Source organism: Salvelinus alpinus, chromosome 28, assembly GCF_045679555.1.
Source record: "Salvelinus alpinus chromosome 28, SLU_Salpinus.1, whole genome shotgun sequence".
Taxonomy (NCBI): domain Eukaryota; kingdom Metazoa; phylum Chordata; class Actinopteri; order Salmoniformes; family Salmonidae; genus Salvelinus; species Salvelinus alpinus.
The window spans coordinates 9,520,245-9,543,096 of NC_092113.1; the positions used below are offsets into that span (position 1 = coordinate 9,520,245).

General features: G+C 41.5%; 1 protein-coding gene across 3 annotated transcripts in view; it reads right to left on the bottom strand.

The window, feature by feature from the left end:
- Positions 1 to 22,852, bottom strand: part of LOC139557130 (voltage-gated potassium channel subunit beta-2-like) — a 119,736-nt gene that overhangs the window by 83,484 nt on the left and 13,400 nt on the right. The gene's annotated exons all lie outside the window — the stretch shown is intronic.

Genomic DNA, 22,852 nt, shown 5'->3' on the forward strand with positions numbered 1-22,852 from the left:
TTCAGATATGGTCCGTCTTTGGAGAACTACATTGTAACGCCACCTGTCAACATACAAACGTCAACAGCAAATGCACAGGGCAATGCTTTTGGCCATTGAAACGTGAAGAAATGCTGTGTAAAATGTTTACCAAGAGACCATGCATGTAGCTCTCATGTTCAACCGTGTGTTTACATTACTACTCTCTTTCATAATTAAAGAGGTCACTATAGTTTCAGGCCCTGTGGAATGCTATTTTAAAAGACAAGTTCACTACTTTTAGATTCACATTCATTTTTTATTTAGTCATCCTTCTTTCTGATTCGTTTAAAAACCCATTGCCTACTTCAGCTATCGTTTGCCACTGCTTACCATAAAACAATGGTTGTGAATGTTTCACGTTTGTATACATATCACTTCGAAGAAACATCAAATAATTTAGTACATTTCAGGTGATATGGTCATTAATGTTGCAAATCTAAATGTTATAGTTATAACTGACTCAATTCCATTCATAACAGACAATCATATCCATTCTACAAAATAGTGCCTAGTGGAATAACACTTATCTACACAACCTACACCACATTTTCAAAGTGAAAGAAACAATATATAAAAAAGATTTATAAATAAAAAATCTAAAAATGAAGTTGTCTTGATTGTGTATGACTTCACACCTCAGAGTTAATACATGGTAGAAGCACCTTTGGCAGCAATTACACCTCTTGGAAAGCCATTCTGGTGTGTCTTTGGCTTACAAATTTGTGTAATTGTCCAGCTGAAAAAAAAACTATCCCAGGATTAGGTATTCAGAAGACTAACCTTTTACCTGGGCTTTGCTAATTTCATATGTATTTTTATCCTGATAAACTCCCCCAGTCTCTGCCGATGACAAGCCTATCCATAACGTGGTGCTGCCACCACAATACTTGAAAATACAGAGTGTTTTGAGAGATTCTTGAGGGGTATCAATTCTCGAGAGACATTACTGTAATGCCTGACAGGTGCCCCGCTCTAAGATGGCCAGTGTAAACAGAATTGTCTTGTTGAACCCAACATTCATACAGTAAAAATACTAATAGCAGAGCAATGTTTTTGAAACAGCTGAAATGTATCGACATGTGTGAACCACCACCTTGATTCGGTCTTACATTGCAAAATTTGAAATTGTTTTTTTTTTTTTTTTTTTTTTACATTGAATGAAAGCAGAGACACATAGCTACAAAATGATATATCATACACTGCATTTGAGGAACAATGGGAAAGTAATTCTGCTTTGAAAGTTGATAAACTTGTAACCTCACTTTTGATTAAATGGCATTTGAATGTTTTTGTACATACTGGAGAGCTCTTCTTTGTCTACACCCATTCAGCATTGTTCACACCCTCTTAAGCTTTAGCTCCACCCATCTCTTTAAGGGTTGAGCAGAGTGTTCTGTCCTAACAACAGCAGTCAAGCATCCAAGCTAACTGGCTAACGTTGGCTAGCTTGCTAGCTACTTCCAGACACAAATGCGAGAACATCTCATTTTGACCATCTTACTCGTCCTAGCAGAGCTGGTTAGGCTGTTTTTAATGTATCCAGAGCGTTGATGACTAAAACTGTGCTGCTGGCAACGTTTTGCCAACATTTATTGACACCGGCCATATTCAATGGGTGTTGAGCGTTCGTAAATTCTTCAGTTATTCTGCACTCTGTACACTCAGATGAGAGCGCTCTGAAATCAGAGTAGATAGCCAGAGCCAATTTACCAGCTACGTCTATGAATAGTTGTCACAGTGAAATTCTATTGAAATGGTTACTTGCATAGTGGAGTCTTTTGTTAAGACATGTACAGTTGAAGTTGGAAGTTTTCATACACTTATGTTGGAGTCAATTAAACTTGTTTTTCAACCACTCCACAAATTTCTTGTTAACAAACTATAGTTTTAGCAAGTCGGTTAGGACATCTACTTTGTGCATGACACAAGTCATTTTTCCAACAATTGTTTACAGACAGATCATTTCACTTATAATTTATTGTATCAAAATTCCTGTGGGTCAGAAGTTGACTGGGCCTTTAAACAGCATGGAAATTCCAGAAAAGGATGTAATGGCTTTAGAAGCTTCTGATAGGCTAATTGACATCATTTGAGTCAATTGGAGGCATACCTGTAAATGTATTTCAAGGCCTACCTTCAAACTCTATGCCTCTTCCTTGACATCATGGGAAAATAAAAAAGAAATCAGCCAATACCTCACAAAATTGTAGACATCCACAAGTCTGGTTCATCCTTGGGAGCAATTTCCAAACGCCTGAAGGTACCACGTTCATCTGTACAAACAACAGTACGCAAGTATAAACACCATGGGACCACGCAGCCGTCATACCGCTCAGGAATGAGACGCGTTGTGTCTCCTAGAGATGAACGTACTTTGGTGCGAAAAGTGCAAATCAATCCCAGAACAACAGCAAAGGAACTTGTGAAGATGCTGGAGGAAACAGGTACAAAAGTATCTATATCCACAGTAAAATGAGTCCTATATCGACATAACCTGAAAGGCCGCTCAGCAAGGAAGAAGCCACTGCTCCAAAAAAACATAAAAAAGCCAGACTACGGTTTGCAACTGCACACAAAAAGATCGTCCTTTTTGGAGAAATGTCCAAAAATCGCCCTTTTTGGAGAAATGTTTTTGGAGAAAAACTAAAATAGAACGGTTTGACCATAATGACCATCGTTAGGTTTGGAGGAAAAAGGGGGATGCTTGCAAGCTGAAGAACACCATCCCAACGTGAAGCACGGGGGTGGCAGCATCATGTTGTGGGGGTGCTTTGCTGCAGGAGGGACTTGTGCACTTCACAAAATAGATGGCATCATGAGGGAGGAAAATTATGTGGATATATTGAAGCAACATCTCAAGACATCAGTCAGGAAGTTAAACTTCTTGCAACTATAGGGGGTGCTGTTCCGCATTAGCATATTTGTGTCTCCAAATTAAACTGCCTCGTGCTAAATTCTTGATCGTACAATATGCATATTATTGTTATTATTGGATAGAAAACAGTCTATAGTTTCTATAGGAGTTGAAATTTTGTCTCTGAGTGGTACAGAACAATTTCTACAGCACTTTTCATGACAGGGTTCAGATTTCAGAAATGTTTACCTCTGATCTGGGGTCTGTTTATAAGGCCACAGTGAATGCTATGAAGAAACCGACACTGCCTACGTCTTCCTCTGGGTGTCTGTACGTCATCACGTTTTCAATGAAGTCGATGGGACGTTCACAGCCATTATAAATGACAAAAATGTACAGAGACCCCTCTTTCTCAACGTGCGCCTCAAGCGTGAAGGCCATCGGACCTGCCTCGTTCCAAATCGTTTTCTAACCAGCAGTATTTCTCCGGTCATGTTTTCAGTCGTTATAGTTGTTAAAAACATCATAATGTAGTGAATTTTAACCGTTTTATATCAATTTATATCCGTTTAGTGCGATTTTGAGGAATTTCTTTGTCGTGCACTCTGAAAGTTTGGACACGCTTTAGGGTGTCGGTCGTTGGTGATGGACATTTCGAAGGACAGAGGACATCTATCGACCAAAAGACGTTTATAACATAGAAAGGATACATTGCCCAAGAATATGATGGAAGATCAGCTCAAAGTAAGCAATATTTAATATGATAAACCGTGTTTCTGTCGAAATATTTTAAACGCATATATCGCCATTTTGTTTGGTATAGCTTCACTTGGCCAACCCTGTATTGAAAAGTAAGGATAATTTTAAAAATGTAAATCAGCGGTTGCATTAAGAACTAATTTGTCTTTCGATTCCTGTCAACCCTGTATTTTTTAGTCAAGTATATGATTAGCTTTTAATTAAACTAGATCACTCTGATAGATGACGTCAGACATATTGAGGCTTGATTTCCTAGTATTTTCATTGTGTAACCACGGTTTTGTATGGCTAAATATGCACCTTTTCGAACAAACTGTATATGTATGTTGTAAAATGATGTTACAGGAGTGTCATCGGAAGAATTCTGAGAAGGTTAGTGAAAAAATTAATATCTTTTGGCGGTGGTTACGTTATAGCGCTCTTTGGCTGGAATCGATGCTCTGGTAACGTTGGAACATGTAGTATGCTAACTTATCGATTTATTGTGTTTTCGCTGAAAAACGCTTAGAAAATCTGAAATATGGTCTGAAATCACAAGAACTGGGTCTTTCCATTGCTATGCTTTGTCTATTTTTATGAAATGTTTTATGATGAGTAAATTGGTCATACACGTTGCTCTATCTAGTAATTCTAGTGGATTTGTGATGGTCGGTGCAATTGTAAACTGTGATTTCTACCTGAAATATGCACTTTTTTCTAACAAAAACTATCCTATACCATGAATATGTTATCAGACTGTCATCTGATGGTTTTTTTTATAGGTTATTGGCTATCAATATCTTAGTTGAGCCGAATTGGTGATAGCACCTGAAGGAGTAAGAAACTGATGGAGTTAGAATAGTGGTGTATTTTGCTAACGTGTTTAGCTAATAGATTTACATATTTTGTCTTCCCTGTAAAACATTTTAAAAATCTGAAATGGTGGCTTTATTCACAAGATCTGTATCTTTCATCTGGTGTCTTGGACTTGTGATTTAATGATATTTAGATGCTACTATCTACTTCTGAAGCTATGCTATCTATGCTAATCAGTGTGTGGGGGGTGGGGGGTGCTCCCGGATCCGGGGTTAGTAGCAATGAAAGGTTAAAGCTTGGTCACTAATGGATCTTCCAAATGGACAATGACCCCAAGCATACTTCCAAAGATGTGGCAAAATGTCTTAAGGGCAACAAAGTCAAGGTATTGGAGTGGCCATCACAAAGCCTTGACCTCAATCCTATAGAAAATGTGTGGGCAGAACTGAAAAAGCGTGTGCGAGCAAGGAGGCCTACAAACCTGACTCAGTTACACCAGCTCTGTCAGGAGGAATGGGCCTAAATTCATCCAACTTATTGTGGGAAGCTTGTGGAAGGCTACCCGAAACGTTTGACCCAAGTTAAACAATTTAAAGGCAATGCTATCAAATACAAATTAAGTGTATGTAAACTTCTGATCCACTGAGAATGTGATGAAAGAAATAAAAGCTGAAATAAATAATTCTCTCTACTATTATTCTATTTCACATTCTTAAAATTAAGTGGTGATCCTAACTGGGAATTTTTACTAGGATTAAATGTCAGGAATTGTGAAAAACGGAGTTTAAATGTATTTGGCTAAGGTGTATGTAAACTTCCGACTTCAACTGTAGCTAGTTAGCTAGGTAAACAATGAACCTTAATCCCAACTCATGACGTTACGACCTTGTATGAATCCAAAGGTAGCTAACCAACCAGGTTCAATGTTAGCTAGCGAACATAAGGCTATAACTAGCAAAGCAAATGGCTCTGAGATATGAATAATAAGATCATACACGTAACGTTAGCTAGCAAGCCAGCCAGTTAACGTTAGCTAGCTAGCTAACAGTACACTTTAACTTCAAATGAAAATGACTTTCTGTCTAAATATTTTAGACTAGTTTTATTGAGTTTTCACCTGTTACATTGGGAAAATTGTCTTTAAGGAAGGGAAGCTCATGCTGCCCTGAGCCATTGTGATTGTTGACCTGTTTAAAGAGCGAGAAGCATGCAACAAGAGAGAGCGAGAAGCATGCAACAAGAAGTTGATCAACTCATCAGCGAATTATCCAAATTTTCAATCGCAATTTTGCTTTTACCTCATAACATCCATAATATTGATCAAATTAGGTAACTTTAATACACTGAAACTGTACTTTTATATTCGTATGAGAGGAATAAACGTTAATGTTTCATATGCTAACATTACTGTTATTACTGTGTTATTATTTTGCAAGCTACATTTAATGTGTGTATGAATGAGAAAATCAAATCAAATGTGTAGACCTTACAGTGAAATGCTTACTTATTCTTATAAGATAAGAATAAAATATAATTTAAGAGCAGCAGTAAATAACAATAGTGGGGCTACATACAGGGGGTACCGGTACAGAGTCAATGTACGGGGGCATCGGTGTCGAGGTAATTGAGGTAATAAGTACATGTAGGTAGAGTTATTAAAGTGACTATGCATAGATAATAACAGAGAGTAGCAGCAGCATAAAAGGGAGGGCAATGCAAAAAGTCTGGGTAGCCATTGAGTAGCTTTTCAGGAGTCTTATGGCTTGGGAGTAGGAGCTGTTTAGAAGCCTCTTGGACCTAGACTTGGTGCTCCGGTACCGCTTGCTGTGTGGTAACAGAGAGAAAAGTCTATGACTAGGGTGGCTGGAGTCTTTGACAATGTTTAGGGCCTTCCTCTGACATTGCTTAGTAAATAGGTCCTGGATGGCAGGAAGCTTGGCCCCGGTGATGTACTGGGCCGTACGCACCACCCTTTGTAGTGCCTTGCGGTCGGAGGCCGAGCAGTTGCAATACCAGGCAGTGATGCAACCGGTCAGGATGCTCTCGATGGTGCAGCTGTAAAACCTTTTGCGGATCTGAGGACCCATGCCAACTCTTTTCAGTCTCTTGAGGGGGAATAGGTTTTGTCGTGCCCTCTTCACGACTGTCTTGGTGTGCTTGGACCATGTTAGTTTGTTGGTGATGTGGACGCCAAGGAACTTGAAGCTTTCAACCTGCTCCACTACAGCACTGTCGATGAGAATAGGGGCGTGCTCAGTCCTCCTTTTCCTGTAGTCCACAATCATCTCCTTTGTCTTGATCACGTTGGGGGAGAGGTTGTTGTCCTGGCACCACACGGCCAGGTTACTGACCTCCTCCCTATAGGCTCATCGTTGTCGGTGATCAGGCCTCATCGTTGTCGGTGATCAGGCCTACCACTGTTGTGTCATCAGCAAACTTAATAATGGTGTTGGAGTCGTGTCTGGCCGTGCAGTCATGAGTGAACAGGGAGTACAAGAGTGTACTGAGAACGCACCCCTGAGGGGCACCCGTGTTGAAGATCAGTGTGTTGTGTTGTTACCCTTACCACCTGGGGGCGGCCCGTCAGGAAGTCCAGGATCCAGTTGCAGAGGGAGGTGTTTAGTCTCAGGGTCCTTAGCTTAGTGGTGAGCTTTGAGGGCACTATGGTGTTGAACGCTGAGCTGTAGTCAATGAATAGCATTTTCACATAGGTGTTGCTTTTGTCCAGGTGTGAAAGGGCAGTGTGGAGTGCAATAGAGATTGCATCATCTGTGGATCTGTTGGGGCGGTATGAAAATTGGAGTGGGTCTCGGGTTTCTGGGATAATGGTGTTGATGTGAGCCAAAGCCTTTCAAAGCATTTCATGGCTACAGATGTGAGTGCTACAGGTCGGTAGTCATTTATGCAGGTTACCTTAGTGTTCTTGGGCACAGGGACTATGGTGGTCTACTTGAAACATGTTGGCATTACAGACTCTGATAGGGAGAGGTTGAAAATGTCAGTGAAGACACTTGCCAGTAAACCCATGTCCCACAGCTCTTCTTCTTGTTTGTCGAGTCAACCAGCATTTTGTCTCAGCTAGTCTCTCGGTTTCTTGCCCTCCAGGTTTTGACCCTTGCCTGTCCTGACTCTGAGCCCACCTGCCTGACCTCTCTGCCTGCCCCTGAGCCTGCCTGCCTTGACCTGTCGTTTGCCTGCCCTGTTGCTGTAATAAACTTTGTTACTTCAACACAGTCTGCATTTGGGTCTTACCTGAAACCTGACAATTTAAGAGTGTAGCTAATATGTTTTAGAAGAAAATTTGATTGCATTGTTGAATAGTTTGCAAGCTTACTGGCTAGTCAGTGGCTACAGTGAGCAAGAATGTCACGTTGCCAGCCACAACAAAAGATAAGGCAAGTATGTCATGTAAATTGAAAAGTTTATCTACATACTATGTAAATTTAAATCTTGTGGTTCTGCCTCTCCTTAAATGTTTGTCAATGAGAATAGGCACTTACCGTAAAACTTAAATTGATAGCCTGTGCGTTTATTTGCTTAAATCACTGAACACAACAGATGCTTTTTAGAGACAGGCTTCTATTTGAGCCTTAATTTCCTTAATATACACAGCTTTTGCTTATTTTCATAGTTAATTGTTTCATTCCAGCATTCATTTCCAATATTTTAGTCGATTTCTGGGGGTTTGTTTACTGTTTTTGTGCTTGCAAGTTAGCTAGCAGTTCTCAGCTGTTAGCAGCCAATGGCAAGACGTTTCTTACTGGCAATAAAAACAGATGATTGACATAATTTTTTCAACTCATTACAGAATTATTTAATTTAACAAATTAAACCATAAACCTTGTAAACAATTAATGGTAACCCCGTAAACAATTCATTTAGACCCAGAGTTTATTTGAAACTGGTTTATTTGCTGAAATGTGTGCCGTTGCCAGGAGACTCAGCGTTTAATGGAAGTTTTACGGTATTCAAAATGGTTCACAGCTATAATTTCTACCAAAGGTGCTTCCACCAAGTACTAACTCTGGGTTGTGAAGACATGAGCAATCAAGACATACATATTTTCTTATGAAGAAACAGTTATATATATTTTTCTTTCACTTTGAGAATGTGGAGCAGGTTGAATAGATACATAGGATTCTTTTTTAATTGAATCCCTTTTTAGATTTAGTTTTAAGGCAGCAAAATGTGAAACTTTGCAAAGGGTGTGTAGAATTTCACTAGACACTGTATCTATATGAAAGTTTTGTAACGTTGCATCCTTCTGAACAGGCCCCAGATCAAATATGCTGTAAACCATCAGGACTGTTCACACCTCCTCTGATACAGTACATAGCATGTAAATACTGAATTCAGTTCAACTAGAGAAAACACTACACTCGCCAACCACACCAAATCTTAACGGAGGACATACAGTACAGTAATACCTCTGGGTCCAGACACAATCTAAATTAAACAAACACATATGTTGTACGATGTCCTTTTTCAAACAAATCTAGAGCATCTTTATGTTTCTCCCTCCATGACAGTCAGCCTCCATCTTCCCGACTAGCAGCCAACACAAGCCCCTACTGAGCCACGGGAAAGAATCTACTAAATCTTTCAAAAGCCTCCTCTCCCTATCCCTTCTTCATGACTAAGATAGAAAACAGCAGCAGCGAGTCTGCCTTACTGGCTGACTGAGGATTTGCAGCAGGAGTCATGCTGAAGTCAGTGTCCCAGGAGTGGGAAATAAATCAATCCATCCATCCATCCTCCCCTCCACCACCCTGCTCTCCCTACCCAGCGTGCTCTTGGCCGGACACAGGGTCCCACACATAGTCCAGGCCATGGGCAGCATCTCCATGCAGCATCCACCCATTCCCTTCCTCCCTCCATCCCTCCATTCCTTCTCCATCCATTCTTCCCAACATTAGCTTGTGTGAGGCTAACACTTACCCTGTTCCGGGTAGGGGGCCGACTCATGTAGGGGTTTTGCACCACGCTAGCGCTAGTCATTCAGACGACTGATGGTGGCCCGAACTAACAAAAATGAAGATCTCTTGTCACCGCCCCAAAAGAGACCAGAGGAAGAAGCGCAGAGGCGTCAAGCTGCTATACTAATTGTCCAGGACAGTTACAGCAGTTACAGTAGTGTGCCAGCCAGTGAGCAACGGCCAGCACTACACCCCCACCTTTTCCCCTCCGCCGCCCCTCACTATGACATGTCAGACAGGAAGTGCTTTCTGTGCCTATCAGAGGACGCCTTTCTGTTCTACAAACACCAGCAAAATATTCCCACAAGTAAATTATTCAGGTCGCTTTTGCACTAAAAGCTTTTCATTGTCTGAACCACTAGAAAGATTTTTTTTGCCTGTTCCGTTGTATGTGTGTGTATATAAAATGTAAAACACACCCTCACTGGCTCCACAAGAGGTGAATAACATAGTTTGTAGGACTGCAAGTCCATCTCTTATGAGGGACCAACGATTAAAATCGTATTATAGTGTTTAATGGGATGTTGCATAGTTAGTTGCGGTCTGGGGGCACAGAAGGTGTGTGTGTGTGTGTGTGTGTGTGTGTGTGTGTGTGTGTGTGTGTGTGTGTGTGTGTGTGTGTGTGTTTGGTTTTACTATCCTTGTGGACCAGAAGTCCTCACAAGAATGGTAAAATAAGGAACATTTATTTTGCCTGTCCCCACAAGGAAAAAGGCTATTTTAGGCTCAGGAGTTCGGTTTAGGGTTAGAATTGGGGCTTGGGCTAGAATTAGGCTTAGTGTTAGGGGTTAGGGAAAATAGGATTTTGAATGGAAATCAATTGTTTGGTCCCCACAAGGATAGTAAAACAAATGTATATGTGTGTGTGTGTGTGTGTGTGTGTGTGTGTGTGTGTGTGTGTGTGTGTGTGTGTGTGTGTGTGTGTGTGTGTGTGTCAGTCACATAGCGCCTTGGACATAAACCATGTTTATGCCTGCTCTGTAAAGTTTCTTAAAACACCACTTTTCCATCACTGCATGATCTGCTCTTTCTCCATAACTCATTGGCCCTGTGAATCATTTCAAAATCTTCCTTCCATCCATCCAACAAGGTTGGAATTGTATAACCAATAAGAGTCCAACCATATACCAATCAGTGATCCACTCAAGGAGAAGAGGAAACATTCAAACACATTGTACTAGCTCATCTTTTATACTGAAATCACTGTCCAACTTCCCATCAATACAAAGATAGCCATCAACGTTGTACCACTTGGAAGTACAAAAGCACGGCTGCATAAAGTCTGCAGTTCCAACGCAGTGTTTCTCCACACAACTAACAGGACCAGGTTTGTCTGAAAATTGTCCTATCTATTATTTACGATCCACCATTTGCCAGCCATGTCCCAGCCAACCCTAAATAGAAAACTCTGATATCCATTGGTTTACTGCTTGGTACTTTTTAATGGAGTCTTTAAGTTCGCTGCTGTCGGAATGTGTCAGTTTGTAACATCCCAGTGCTTCCCACGGGTAGAGGGTAAGGAAAACGTGTGTGTGTGTGTTTGCGTGCATGTGTGCGCATGCTCCGTGGGTACCTGCTACCCCCTGGGCCGTTAGCCAATTCATATTGATTGGAAAGACTGGCATAGTTATAAGCAATATAATAGCTCCACTTTGCTCTCCGGTAGGCTACATGTAATTTTGCCATATTGCATAGCTGTCCAATCCTCGGGGCAATGGGTTGTTTGTCGACAGTGCCTAAGGGTTTCATTGGAATCAAAGGGGACACAGGTCATCAGAGATAATGTGGTTTTACATTGTGCTTGAGATATGTATACAGTACATATACAGGTAACTGCCAAAATAAAGGAAACACCAACATAAAGTGTCTTAATTGGGCGTTGGTTCACCACGAGCAGCCAGAACAGCTTCAATGTGCCATGGTATAGTGTCTGGAACTATATTGGGTGGATACAACACCATTCTTCCATGATAAATTCCATAATTTGGTGTTTTGTTGATAGTGGTGGAAAAAGCTGTCTCAGGCACCGCTCCAAGATCTCCCATAAGTGTTGAGATCTGGTGACTGAGACACAAATATACATACACACATGCGTGCGCACACACCCTTTAAACCCATATGCTTCTTTGAAACAAGTCTTTCAAAGTCACCGAGAACTCTTCTTCTAGCCATGGTAGCCAAAACAATGGGCAACTGGTCATTTTTATACATGACACTAAGCATGATGGGATGTTAATTGCTTACATGTAATTAACTCTGGAACCACACTTGTGAGGAAGCAACTCCTTTCAATATTATTTTTTATCCCTAATTTACTGAAGGGTTTCCTTTATTAAGCAGCTACATGTAAATGTGTTTGACATACAGTACCAGTCAAAAGTTTGGACACACCTACTCATTCAAGGGTTTTTCTTTATTTTTACTATTTTCTACATTGTAAAATAATAGTGAAGACATCACAACTATGAAATAACACATATGGAATCATGTAGTAACCAAGAAAGAGTTAAACAAAACAAAATATATTTGAGATTCTTCAAAGTAGCCACCCTTTGCCTTTATGACAGCTTTGCACACTCTCGGCATTCTCTCAACCAGCTTCATGAGGTAGTCACCTGGAATGCATTTCAATTAACAGGTGTGCCTTGTTAAAAGTTAATTTGCAGAATTTCTTTCCTTCTTAATGCATTTGAGCCAATCAGTTGTGTTGTGACAAGGTAGGGGTGGTATACAGAAGATAGCCCTGTTTGGTAAAAGACCAAGTCCATATTACGGCAAGAACAGCTCAAATAAGCAAAGAGAAATGACAGTCCATAATTACTTTAAGGCATGAAGGTCAGTCAATACAGAAAATTTTAAGAACTTTGAAAGTTTCTTCAAGTGCAGTCGCAAAAACCATCAAGTACTCTTGATGAAACTGGCTGTCATGAGGACCGCCACAGGAAAGGAAGACCCAGAGTTACCTCTGCTGCAGAGGATAAAGTTCATTAGTTACCAGCCTCAGAAATTGCAGCCCAAATAAATGCTTCACAGAGTTCAAGTAACAGACACATCTCAACATCAACTGTTCAGAGGAGACTATGTGAATCAGGCCTTCATGGTCGAATTGTAGCAAATAAACTACTACTTAAGGACACCAATAATAAGAAGAGACTTGCTTGGGCCAAGGAACACGAGCAATTGACATTAGACCGGTGGAAGTCTGTCCTTTAGTCTAATTTTTGGTTCCAATCACCGTGTCTTTGTGAGATGCAGAGTAGGTGAACGGATGGTCTCCGCATGTGTGGTTCCCAACGTGAAGCATGGAGGAGGTGGTGTGGGGGTGCTTTGCTGGTGGCACTGTCTGTGATTAATTTAGAATTCAAGGCACGGGCCTCCCAAGTGGCGCAGTGGTCTAAGGCACTGCATCCCAGTGCTAGCTGTGCCACTAGAGATCATAGTTCGAGTCCAGGCTCTGTTGCAGCCGGCTGTGACTGGGAGACCCATGGGGCACAATTGGCCCAGTGTTGTTAGGGTAGGGTTTGGCTGGTAGAGATGTTCTTGTCCTATTGCATTCTAGTAACTCCTGTGTCGGGCCGGGCACAATGCACGCTGACACGGTCGCCAGGTGTACAGTGTTTTCTCTGACACATTGGTGCAGATGGCTTCCAGGTTAAGCGGGCATTGTGTCAAGAAGCAGTGCGGCTTGGCTGGGTTGTGTTTCCAGAGGAGGCACGGCTCTTGACCTTCGCCTCTCCTGAGTCCGTATGGGAGTTGCAGCAATGAGACAAGAATTGGATACCACGAAATTGTCGAGATAAATAAAGAATCAAGGCACACTTAACCAGCATGGCTACCACAGCATTCTGCAGCGATATGCCATCCCATCTGGTTTGCGCTTAGTGGGACTATCATTTGTTTTTCAACAGGACAATGAACAAAAACACACCTCCAGGCTGTGTCAGGGCTATTTGACCAAGAAGGAGAGTGATGGAGCGGTGCATTAGATGACCTGGCCTGCACAATCACCCGACCTCAACCCAATTGAGATGGTTTGGGATGAGTTGAACCGCAGAGTGAAGGAAAAGCAGCCAACAAGTGTTCATATATGTGAATGTGCTCAGCATATGTGGGAACTCCTTCAAAACTGTTAGAAAAGCATTCCTCATGAAGCTGGTTGAGAGAATGTCAAGAGTGTGTAAAGCTGTCAAGGCAAAGGGTGGCTTCATTGAAGAATCTAAAATCTAAAATAAATTTTGATTTGTTTAACACTTTTTTGATTAATACAAGTGTTATTCCATAGTTTTGATGTATTCACTATTATTCTACAATGTAGAAAATAGTACAAATAAAGAAAAACCCTTGAATGTGAGTGTGTGTCCAAACTTTCGACTGCTAAATATACTGAGTGTACAAATCATTATGGACACCTTCGTAATATTGAGTTGCACCACATGTTGACTACATTTGTCCCACAGTTGTGTCAAGTTGGCTGGATGTCCTTTGGGTGGTGGACCATTGTTGATACACACGGTAAACTGCTGAGTGTGAAAAACCCAGCAGCTTTGCAGTTCTTGACATAAACCGGTGCGCCTGTCACCTACTATTATGTAAGGCACATAAATATTTGGTCTTGCCCATTCATGCTCTGAATGGCACACATACGCAATCCATGTCTCAATTGTCTCAAGCCTTAAAACGTATTATTTAACCCGTCTCCTCCCCTTCATCTACACTGATTTAAGTGGATTTAACAATTGATATCAATAAGGGATCATAGCTTCCACCTGGATTCACTTGGTCAGTCTATTTCATGGAATGCGCAGGTGTTCTTAAAGTGGAACTGACAACGTTTGAACTACTTTGAAGATATGAAACAAACAGAATCATGATATTGCCAAAAATATTACATTCCTAGTTTATGCTACAAAACCAACTTTATAAGTGTTTTAAAAATAGGTTATATTTTTCTTACAATTACATGACGAACAGTAAGGCATTGTTATCAGAATAGAAGGATACAGATTAATGCTGGATTAATATAATTCACTTATATATTTCTTGGTAGTCCCCAAAAAATTGCTAATTAGAGGAGGTAAATCACAGCTGGCCTGCTACATTGTTTGTTGCCTCCACCCATTCAGGATGCACTGTTTCAGTTTCAATGACTCAATATTTCGAACAAAAACAGACGACTGTAACTAAGGCTGGTAATGTCAATACAATCAAACTAGCAAGGGCACTGATCACAAGACAGTCATAACATGCCTAATAGGCTAGCGCACGTGTCAAACACAATGCCTGCCGAGTGAATAGGACACACAAGCGAGTATAAATTAGTCAGAAGTTCAGAATTCAACTTCAAATGTGCAGCTTACAGCTGAGGGAAAGACACATGCCACAGTCCTAGCTGGGCTACGTTTTTGTTATTTGGAGTTTTTATATATACAGTGCACTCGAAAAGGATTCAGACCCCTTGACTTTTTCCACATTTTGTTACGTTGCAGCCTTATTCTTGAATGGATTAAATTGGTTTTCCCCCTCATCAACCTACACACAATACCCCATAATGACAAAGCAACAACATGTTTAGACATTTTTGCAAATGTATAAAAAAATATATATAATATTACATTTACATAAGTATTCAGACCCGTTACTTAGTACTTTGTTAAACGTCGTTATAGGAACAAAATTGAGTCCCAGTTCAACGGCTCAGACACGAGACATACGTGGCAGGGTCTACAGACAATCACGGATTATAAAAGGAAAACCAGCCACGTCGCGGACACTGACATTTTGCTTCCGGAAAGGCTGTACACCTTCTTCGCTCACTTTGAAGATAATAGTGTGCCACCGACGCGGCCCGCTGTCAAGGACTGTGTGCTCTCCTTCTCTGTGGCTGACGGGAGTAAGACATTTAAGCATGTTAACCCTCGCAAGGCTGCCGGCCCAGATAGTATCCCTAGCCCCGTCCTCAGAGCATGCGCAGACCAGCTGGCTGGTGCGTTCACAGATATATTCAATCTCTCCCTATCCCAGTCTGTTGTCCCCACATGCTTCAATATGGCTACCATTGTCCCTGTACCTACGAAAGCAAAGGTAGTTGAACTAAATGACTATCGCCCCGTAGCACACACCTCCGTCATCATGAAGTGCTTTGAGAGACTAGTCAAGGATCATATCACCTCTGCAATACCTGACGCACTTCAATTTGCTTACCACACCAATAGATCCACAGACGATGCAATCGCCACCACATTGCACACTGCCCTGTCCCATCTGGACAAGAGGCATACCTATGATAGTTCCTTGACTATAGCTCAGCATTCAACACCATAGTACCCTCCAAGCTCATCATCAAGCTCGAGGCCCTGGGTCTGAACCCTGCCCTGTACAACTGGGTCCTGGACTTCCTGATGGGTTGCCCCCAGGTGGTGAAGATAGGAACAACAACTCCTCTTCGCTGATCCTCAACACTGCGTGCGTGCTCAGCCCCCTCCTGTTCTCCCTGTTCAACCATGACTGCATGGCTAAGCACGTCTCCAACTCAATCATCAAGTTTGCAGACGACACAACAGTAGTAGGCTTGATTACCAACAATGATGAGACAGCCTACAGGGAGGAGGTGAGGGCTCTGGGAGTGTGGTGCCAGAAAAATAACCTTTCACTCAACATGAACAAAACTAAGGAGATGATCGTGGACTTCAGGAAACAGCAGAGGGAGCACCCCCCTACCCACATTGATGGGGCCGCAGTGGAAAACTTAGAAAGCTTAAAGTTCCTTGGCGTACACATCACTGACAAACTGAAATGATCCACCCACACAGACAGTGTGGTGAAGAAGACGCAACAATGCCTCTTCCACCTCAGGAGGCTAAAGAAATTTGGCTTAACACCTAAAACCCTCACAAACCTTTACAGATGCACAATTGAGAGCATACTGTCGGGCTGTATCACCCCCCGGTACGGCAACTGCACCGTCCACAACCGCAAAGCTCTCCAGAGAGTGGTGTGGTCTGCACAACACATTACAGGCGAGGTCAGTACAGGAGCATCAACGCTGGGACCGGGAGACTGAAAAACAGATTCTATCTCAAGGCCATCAGACTACAAAACAGCCATCACTAGCACATAATAGGCGGCTGCCTATAGACATAGATTAGGAATCACTAGCCACTTTAATAATGTTCTGTATCGAGCATTACTCACCTCATATGTATAAACTGCACTCCACACTATTCTACGGTATCTTAGTCACTTTTAAATTGTGTTTACATATTGCATCACCCATTTCATATGTATATACTGTACTCTACACTTTGCCACTGTATCTTAGTCCAATGCCGCTCTGACATATATGTATATATATTCTTAATCCATTCTGAACTTAGATTTACGTGTATTTTGAGTATATGTTGGGAAACTGTTAAATATTACTTATGAGATATTACTGCACTGTCGGAGCTAGAAGCACAAGCATTTCGCTACACCTGCAATAACATTGCTAAACACGTGTATGTGACCTATACAATTTGATTTGATTTGAAGCACTTTTGGCAGCAATTACAGGTTCAAGTCTGGGATCTGGCTGGGCCACTCAAGGACATTCAGAGACTTGTCCCAAAGCCACTCCTGCGTTGTCTTGGCTGTATGCTTAGTGTTGTTGTCCTGTTGGAATGGTGAACCTTCACACCAATCTGAGGTCCTGAGCACTCTGGAGCAGGTTTTCATCAAGGATCTCTCTGTACGTTGCTCTGTTGATCTTTCCCTCGATCCTGACAAGTCTCCCAGCCCCTGTCGCTGATAAACATCCCCACAGCATGATGCTGCCACCACCATGCTTCACGGTAGAGATGGTGCCAGGTTTCCTCAAGACGTGGCACTTGGCATTCAGGCCAAAGAGTTCATTCCTGTCATTTGCTGGGGCTGTCATTTGCTTTTTACTGAGGAGTGGCTTCCGTCTGGCCACTTTACCATAAAGGCCTGATTGGTGGAGTCTGCAGTGATGGTTGTCCTTCTGGAAGGTTCTCCCATCTCCACAGAGGAACTCTGGAGCTCTGTCAGCATGACCATTGGGTTCTTGGTCACCTCCCTGACCAAGTCCCTTCTCCCCCAATTGCTCAGTTTGGCTGGGCGGCGAGCTCTAGGAAGAGTCCTGGTGGTCCCAAACCTCTTCCATTTAAGAATGATGGAAGCCTGTGTTCTTGGGGAACTTCAATGCTGCATAAATGTTTTGGTACCCTTCCTGAGATCTGTGTCTCGACACAATCCTGTCTCTGAGCTCTATGGATAATTCCTTCGACCTCATGGCTTGGTTTTTGCTCTGACATGCACTGCAACTGTGGGACCTTATATAGGCAGGTTTGTGCATTTCCAAATAATGCCCAATCAATTTAATTTACCACAGGTGGACTCCAATCAAGTTGTAGAAACATCTCAAGGATGATCAATGCAAACAGGATGCACCTGGGCTCAATTTAGAGTCTCATAGCAAACGGTCTGAATACTTGTTGTTTTGGCTCTGTACTCCAGCACTTTCAAATGTCATACCCCCAATACAGGCTAATCTCTCATCATTACAATAACAGGGAAGGTTAGCATTTTGGGGGGGTATGATATTTGTGAGTCTCACTCATCATTATTAACGGTTCATTCAGGATTATCTGTAATCATGGTAGAATCCAGATAAATGTAGAATTGTTTAAAACAATATTATATTCTCATTTACAATAAAAGTGACTCCATAATGACACCATACATTATTTACCATTCATTTCTATTGGGCACAAAATAATCTGAAACACAACCAAAACAAACAGAAAATGCATCCAAACAATTTGTAGTGTCTCACCCTGATCTGTTTCACCTGTCTTTGTGATTGACCCTTAGCCTGCCTGCTGTCCTGTACCTTTGCTCCACCTCTGTATTACTGAACTCTGCCTGTCCCTGACCCTTAGCCTGCCTGCTGTCCTGTACCTTTGCTCCACCTCTGTATTACTGAACTCTGCCTGTCCCTGACCCTGAGCCTGCCTGCTGTCCTGTACCTTTGCTCCACCTCTGTATTACTGAACTCTGCCTGTCCCTGACCCTGAGCCTGCCTGCTGTCCTGTACCTTTGCTCCACCTCTGTATTACTGAACTCTGCCTGTCCCTGACCCTGAGCCTGCCTGCTGTCCTGTACCTTTGCTCCACCTCTGGATTACTGAACTCTGCCTGTCCCTGACCTGTCGTTTGCCTGCCCTTGTTGTTACAATAAACATTGTTACTTCACACAGTCTGCACTTGGCTCTTACCTTAATACCTGATATGTAGATTCACACGCGTCATGTAGTCATTGTGTTCTATGAATATGGGACCAAATATTTCACTTTTTACTACTTTAATACAGATGTACAGTCGTGGCCAAAAGTTTTGAGAATGACACAAATATAAATTTTCACAAGTTTGCTGCTGTCTTTAGATGTTTTTTGTCAGATGTTATATACAGGAATACTGAAGTATAATTACAAGCATTTCATAAGTGTCAAAGGCTTTTATTGACGATTACATGAAGTTGATGCAAAGAGTCAATATTTGCAGTGTTGACGCTTCTTTTTCAAGACCTCTGCAATCCGCCCTGGCATGCTGTCAATTAACTTCTGGGCCACATCCTGACTGGTGGCAGCCCATTCTTGCATAATCAATGCTTGGAGTTTGTCAGAATTTGTGGGTTTTTGTTTGTCCACTCGCCTCTTGAGGATTGACCACAAATTCTCAATGGGATTATTGAGGTCTGGGGAGTTTCCTGGCCATGGACACAAAATATCGATGTTTTGTTCCCCGAGCCACTTAGTTATCACTTTTGCCTTATGGCAAGGTGCTCCATCATGCTAGAAAAGGCATTGTTCGTCACCAAACTGTTCCTGGATGGTTGGGAGAAGTTGCTCTCGGGGGATGTGTTGGTACCATTCATACCATTATTCATGGCTGTGTTCTTAGGCAAAATTGTGAATGAGCCCACTCCCTTGGCTGAGAAGCAACGACACATATGAATGGTCTCAGGATGCTTTACTTTTGGCATGACACAGGACTGATGGTAGCGCTCACCTTGTCTTCTCCGGACAAGCTTTTTTTCTGGATGCCCCAAACAATCGGAAAGGGGATTCATAAGAGAAAATGACTTTACCCCAGTCCTCAGCAGTCCAATCCCTGTACCTTTTGCAGAATATCAGTCTGTCCCTGATGTTTTTCCGGGAGAGAAGTGGCTTCTTTGCTGCACTTCTTGACACCAGGCCATCCTCCTAAAGTCTTCGCCTCACTGTGCGTGCAGATGCACTCAAACCTGCCTGCTGCCTGAGCAAGCTCTGTACTGGTGGTGCCCCAATCCCGCAGCTGAATCAATTTTAGGAGACGGTCCTGGCGCTTGATGGACTTTCTTGGGCGCCCTGAAGCCTTCTTCACAACAATTGAACCGCTCTCCTTGAAGTTCTTGATGATCCGATAAATGGTTGATTTAGGTGCAATCTTACTGGCAGCAATATCCTTGCCTGTGAAGCCCTTTTTGTGCAAAGCAATGAGGACGGCACGTGTTTCCTTGCAGGTAACCATGATTGACAGAGGAAGAACAATGATTCCAAGTACCACCCTCCTTTTGAAGCTTCCAGTCTGTTATTCGAACTCAATCAGCATGACAGAGTGATCTCCAGCCTTGTCCTCATCAACACTCACACCTGTGTTAATGAGAGAATCACTGACATGATGTCAGCTGGTCCTTTTGTGGCAGGGCTGAAATGCAGTGGAAATGTTTTTGGGGGATTCAGTTCATTTGCATGGCAAAGAGGGACTTTGCAATTAATTGCAATTCATCTGATCACTCTTCATAACATTCTGGAGTATATGCAAATTGCCATCATACAAACTGAGGCAGCAGAATGTGTGAACATTTATATTTGTGTCATTCTCAAATTTTAACAGGCTGTAAAAAAAACAGTTATTTTAATGTCTGTGATAAGAAAAAACGGAGGATTGATCAACAACATTGTAGTTACTCCTCAATATTAACCTAATTGACAGTGAAAAGAAGGAAGCCTATACAGAATACAAATATTCTAGAACATACATCCCTTTAGCAACAAGGCAGTAAAGTAATGTTGCAAAAAATGCTGCATAAAAATGTGCGTTTAACTTTTTGTCCTGAATATAAAGTGTTATGTTTGGGGCAAATTCCATACACCACATTACTGAGTAACACTCCATATTTTCAAGCATAGTAATGGCTGCATCATGTTATGGGTATGCTTGTAATCGTTAAGGACTGGGGAGTTTTTCAGGATAAAAAAAAAGTAAACGGAATAGAGCTAAGCACAGGCAAAATCTAAGAAAAAAACCTGGTTCAGGCTGCTTTCCACCAGACAATGGGAGATGAATTCACCTTTCAGCAGGATAATAACCTAAAACACATGGCCAAATCTACACTACCGTTCAAAAGTTTGGGATCACTTAGAAATGTCCTTGTTTTTGAATGAAAAGCAAAAGTTTGGTCCAAGTGATCAGAAATACATTGTAGACATTGTTAATGTTGTAAATGACTATTGTAGCTGGAAATGGCAATTTCTTTATAGAGTATCTTCATAGGCGTACAGAGGCCCATTATCAGCAACCATCACTTCTGTGTTCCAATAGCACGTTGCATTTAAAAAGCTAATTGATCATTAGAAAACCCTTTTCCAATTATGTTAGCACAGCTGAAAACTGTTGTTCTAATTAAAGAAGCAATAAAACTGGCCTTCTTTAGACTAGTTGAGTATCTGGAGCATCAGCATTTGTGGGTTCGATTACAGGCTCAAAATGACTACAAACAAATAACTTTCTACTGAAACTCATCAATCTATTCCTGTTCTGAGAAATTAAGGCTATTACATGTGTGAAATTGCCAAGAAACTGAATATCTTGTACAACGCTGTGTACTTCTCCCTTCACAGAACAACGCAAACTGGCTCTAACCAGCATAGAAAGAGGAGTGGGAAGCCCCGGTGCATAACTGAGCAAGAGGACAAATACATTAGAGTGTCTAGTTTGAGAAACAGACGCCTCACAAGTCCTCAACTGGCAGCTTCATTAAATAGTACCCGCAAAACACCAGCCTCAATGTCAACAGTGAAGAGGCGCCTCCGGGATACTGGCCTTCTAAGCAGAGTTGCAAAGAAAAAGCCATATCTCAGACTGGCCAATAAAAAGAAAAGATTAAGATGGGCAAAAGAACACAGACACTGGACAGAGGAACTCTGCCTAGTCTAAAGAAGGCCAGTTTTATTGCTTCTTTAATCAGCACAATAATTTTCAGCTGTGCTAACATAATTGCAAAAGGGTTTTCTAATGATCAATTAGTCTTTTAAAATTATAAACTTGGATTAGCTAACACAACATGCCATTGGAACACAGGAGTGATGGTTGCTAATAATGGGCATCTGTATGCCTATGTAGATACTCCATTAAAAATCAGCCGTTTCCAGCTACAATAGTCATTTACAACATTAACAATGTCTACACTGTATTTCTGATCAATTTGATGGTATTTTAATGGATAAAAAGTTTGCTTTTCTGTCAAAAACAAGGTAATTTCTAAGTGACCCCAAACTTTTGAACGGTAATGTACACTGGAGTTGCTTACCAAGACGACAGTGAATGTTCCAGAGTGACTTAAATCTACTTCAAAATCTATGGCAAGACCTGAAAATGGTTGTCTAGCAATACTGTCAATTAATATTTCGGTATTTTATTTTCAATAAATTTGCTAACATTTCTAAAAACATGTTTTCGCTTGATCGTTATGGAGTATTGCATGTAGATGGGTGAGATCATTTTAAAAAATGTAATCAATTTTGAATTATGTCTGTAAGACAACATAATGTGGAATTAGGGGGTAATAAAGGGGGTAATAAAGCGGTATGAATGCTTTCCCGAAGGCACTGTACCTACTGTATATATACTGAGTATACAAAACATTAAGAACACCTGAGTTGTGTTCGAATACTCATACTAACCGCACTAGCCGTACTATTTGTAACGTGATTTGAGTATATCGTATGCTTATTGGTCATAGTATGGATATAGTTAGCATGCCAAAAGTTCCCGGATGTCGTACTAAATTCTCCAAAATACGAAGGATCTATGCAGTGGACACTTTTTCTGTGCTTTTAGGGCCCATAATGCAATTCTTCAGAAAATGGGCGTGGCTTTACAACATTTTCAGATTTGAAGAAAATGGCAGAAAATATGCAGCCGAAGTCCGACGACAGTGGATACAAATTCATTGCTTTAACCAATTATGACAAATGTTAACAACATGTTGTGCAATGTAATAAAGTATTGACTTTTCAAATAAGTTACACGTTATGTTGGCTGACAATTTGTTAGCTACGCTATCCTTATGAACCTCATAGCATTACAGCAGTATGTACCAGTATGTTAGCTAGTTACCTAACTTT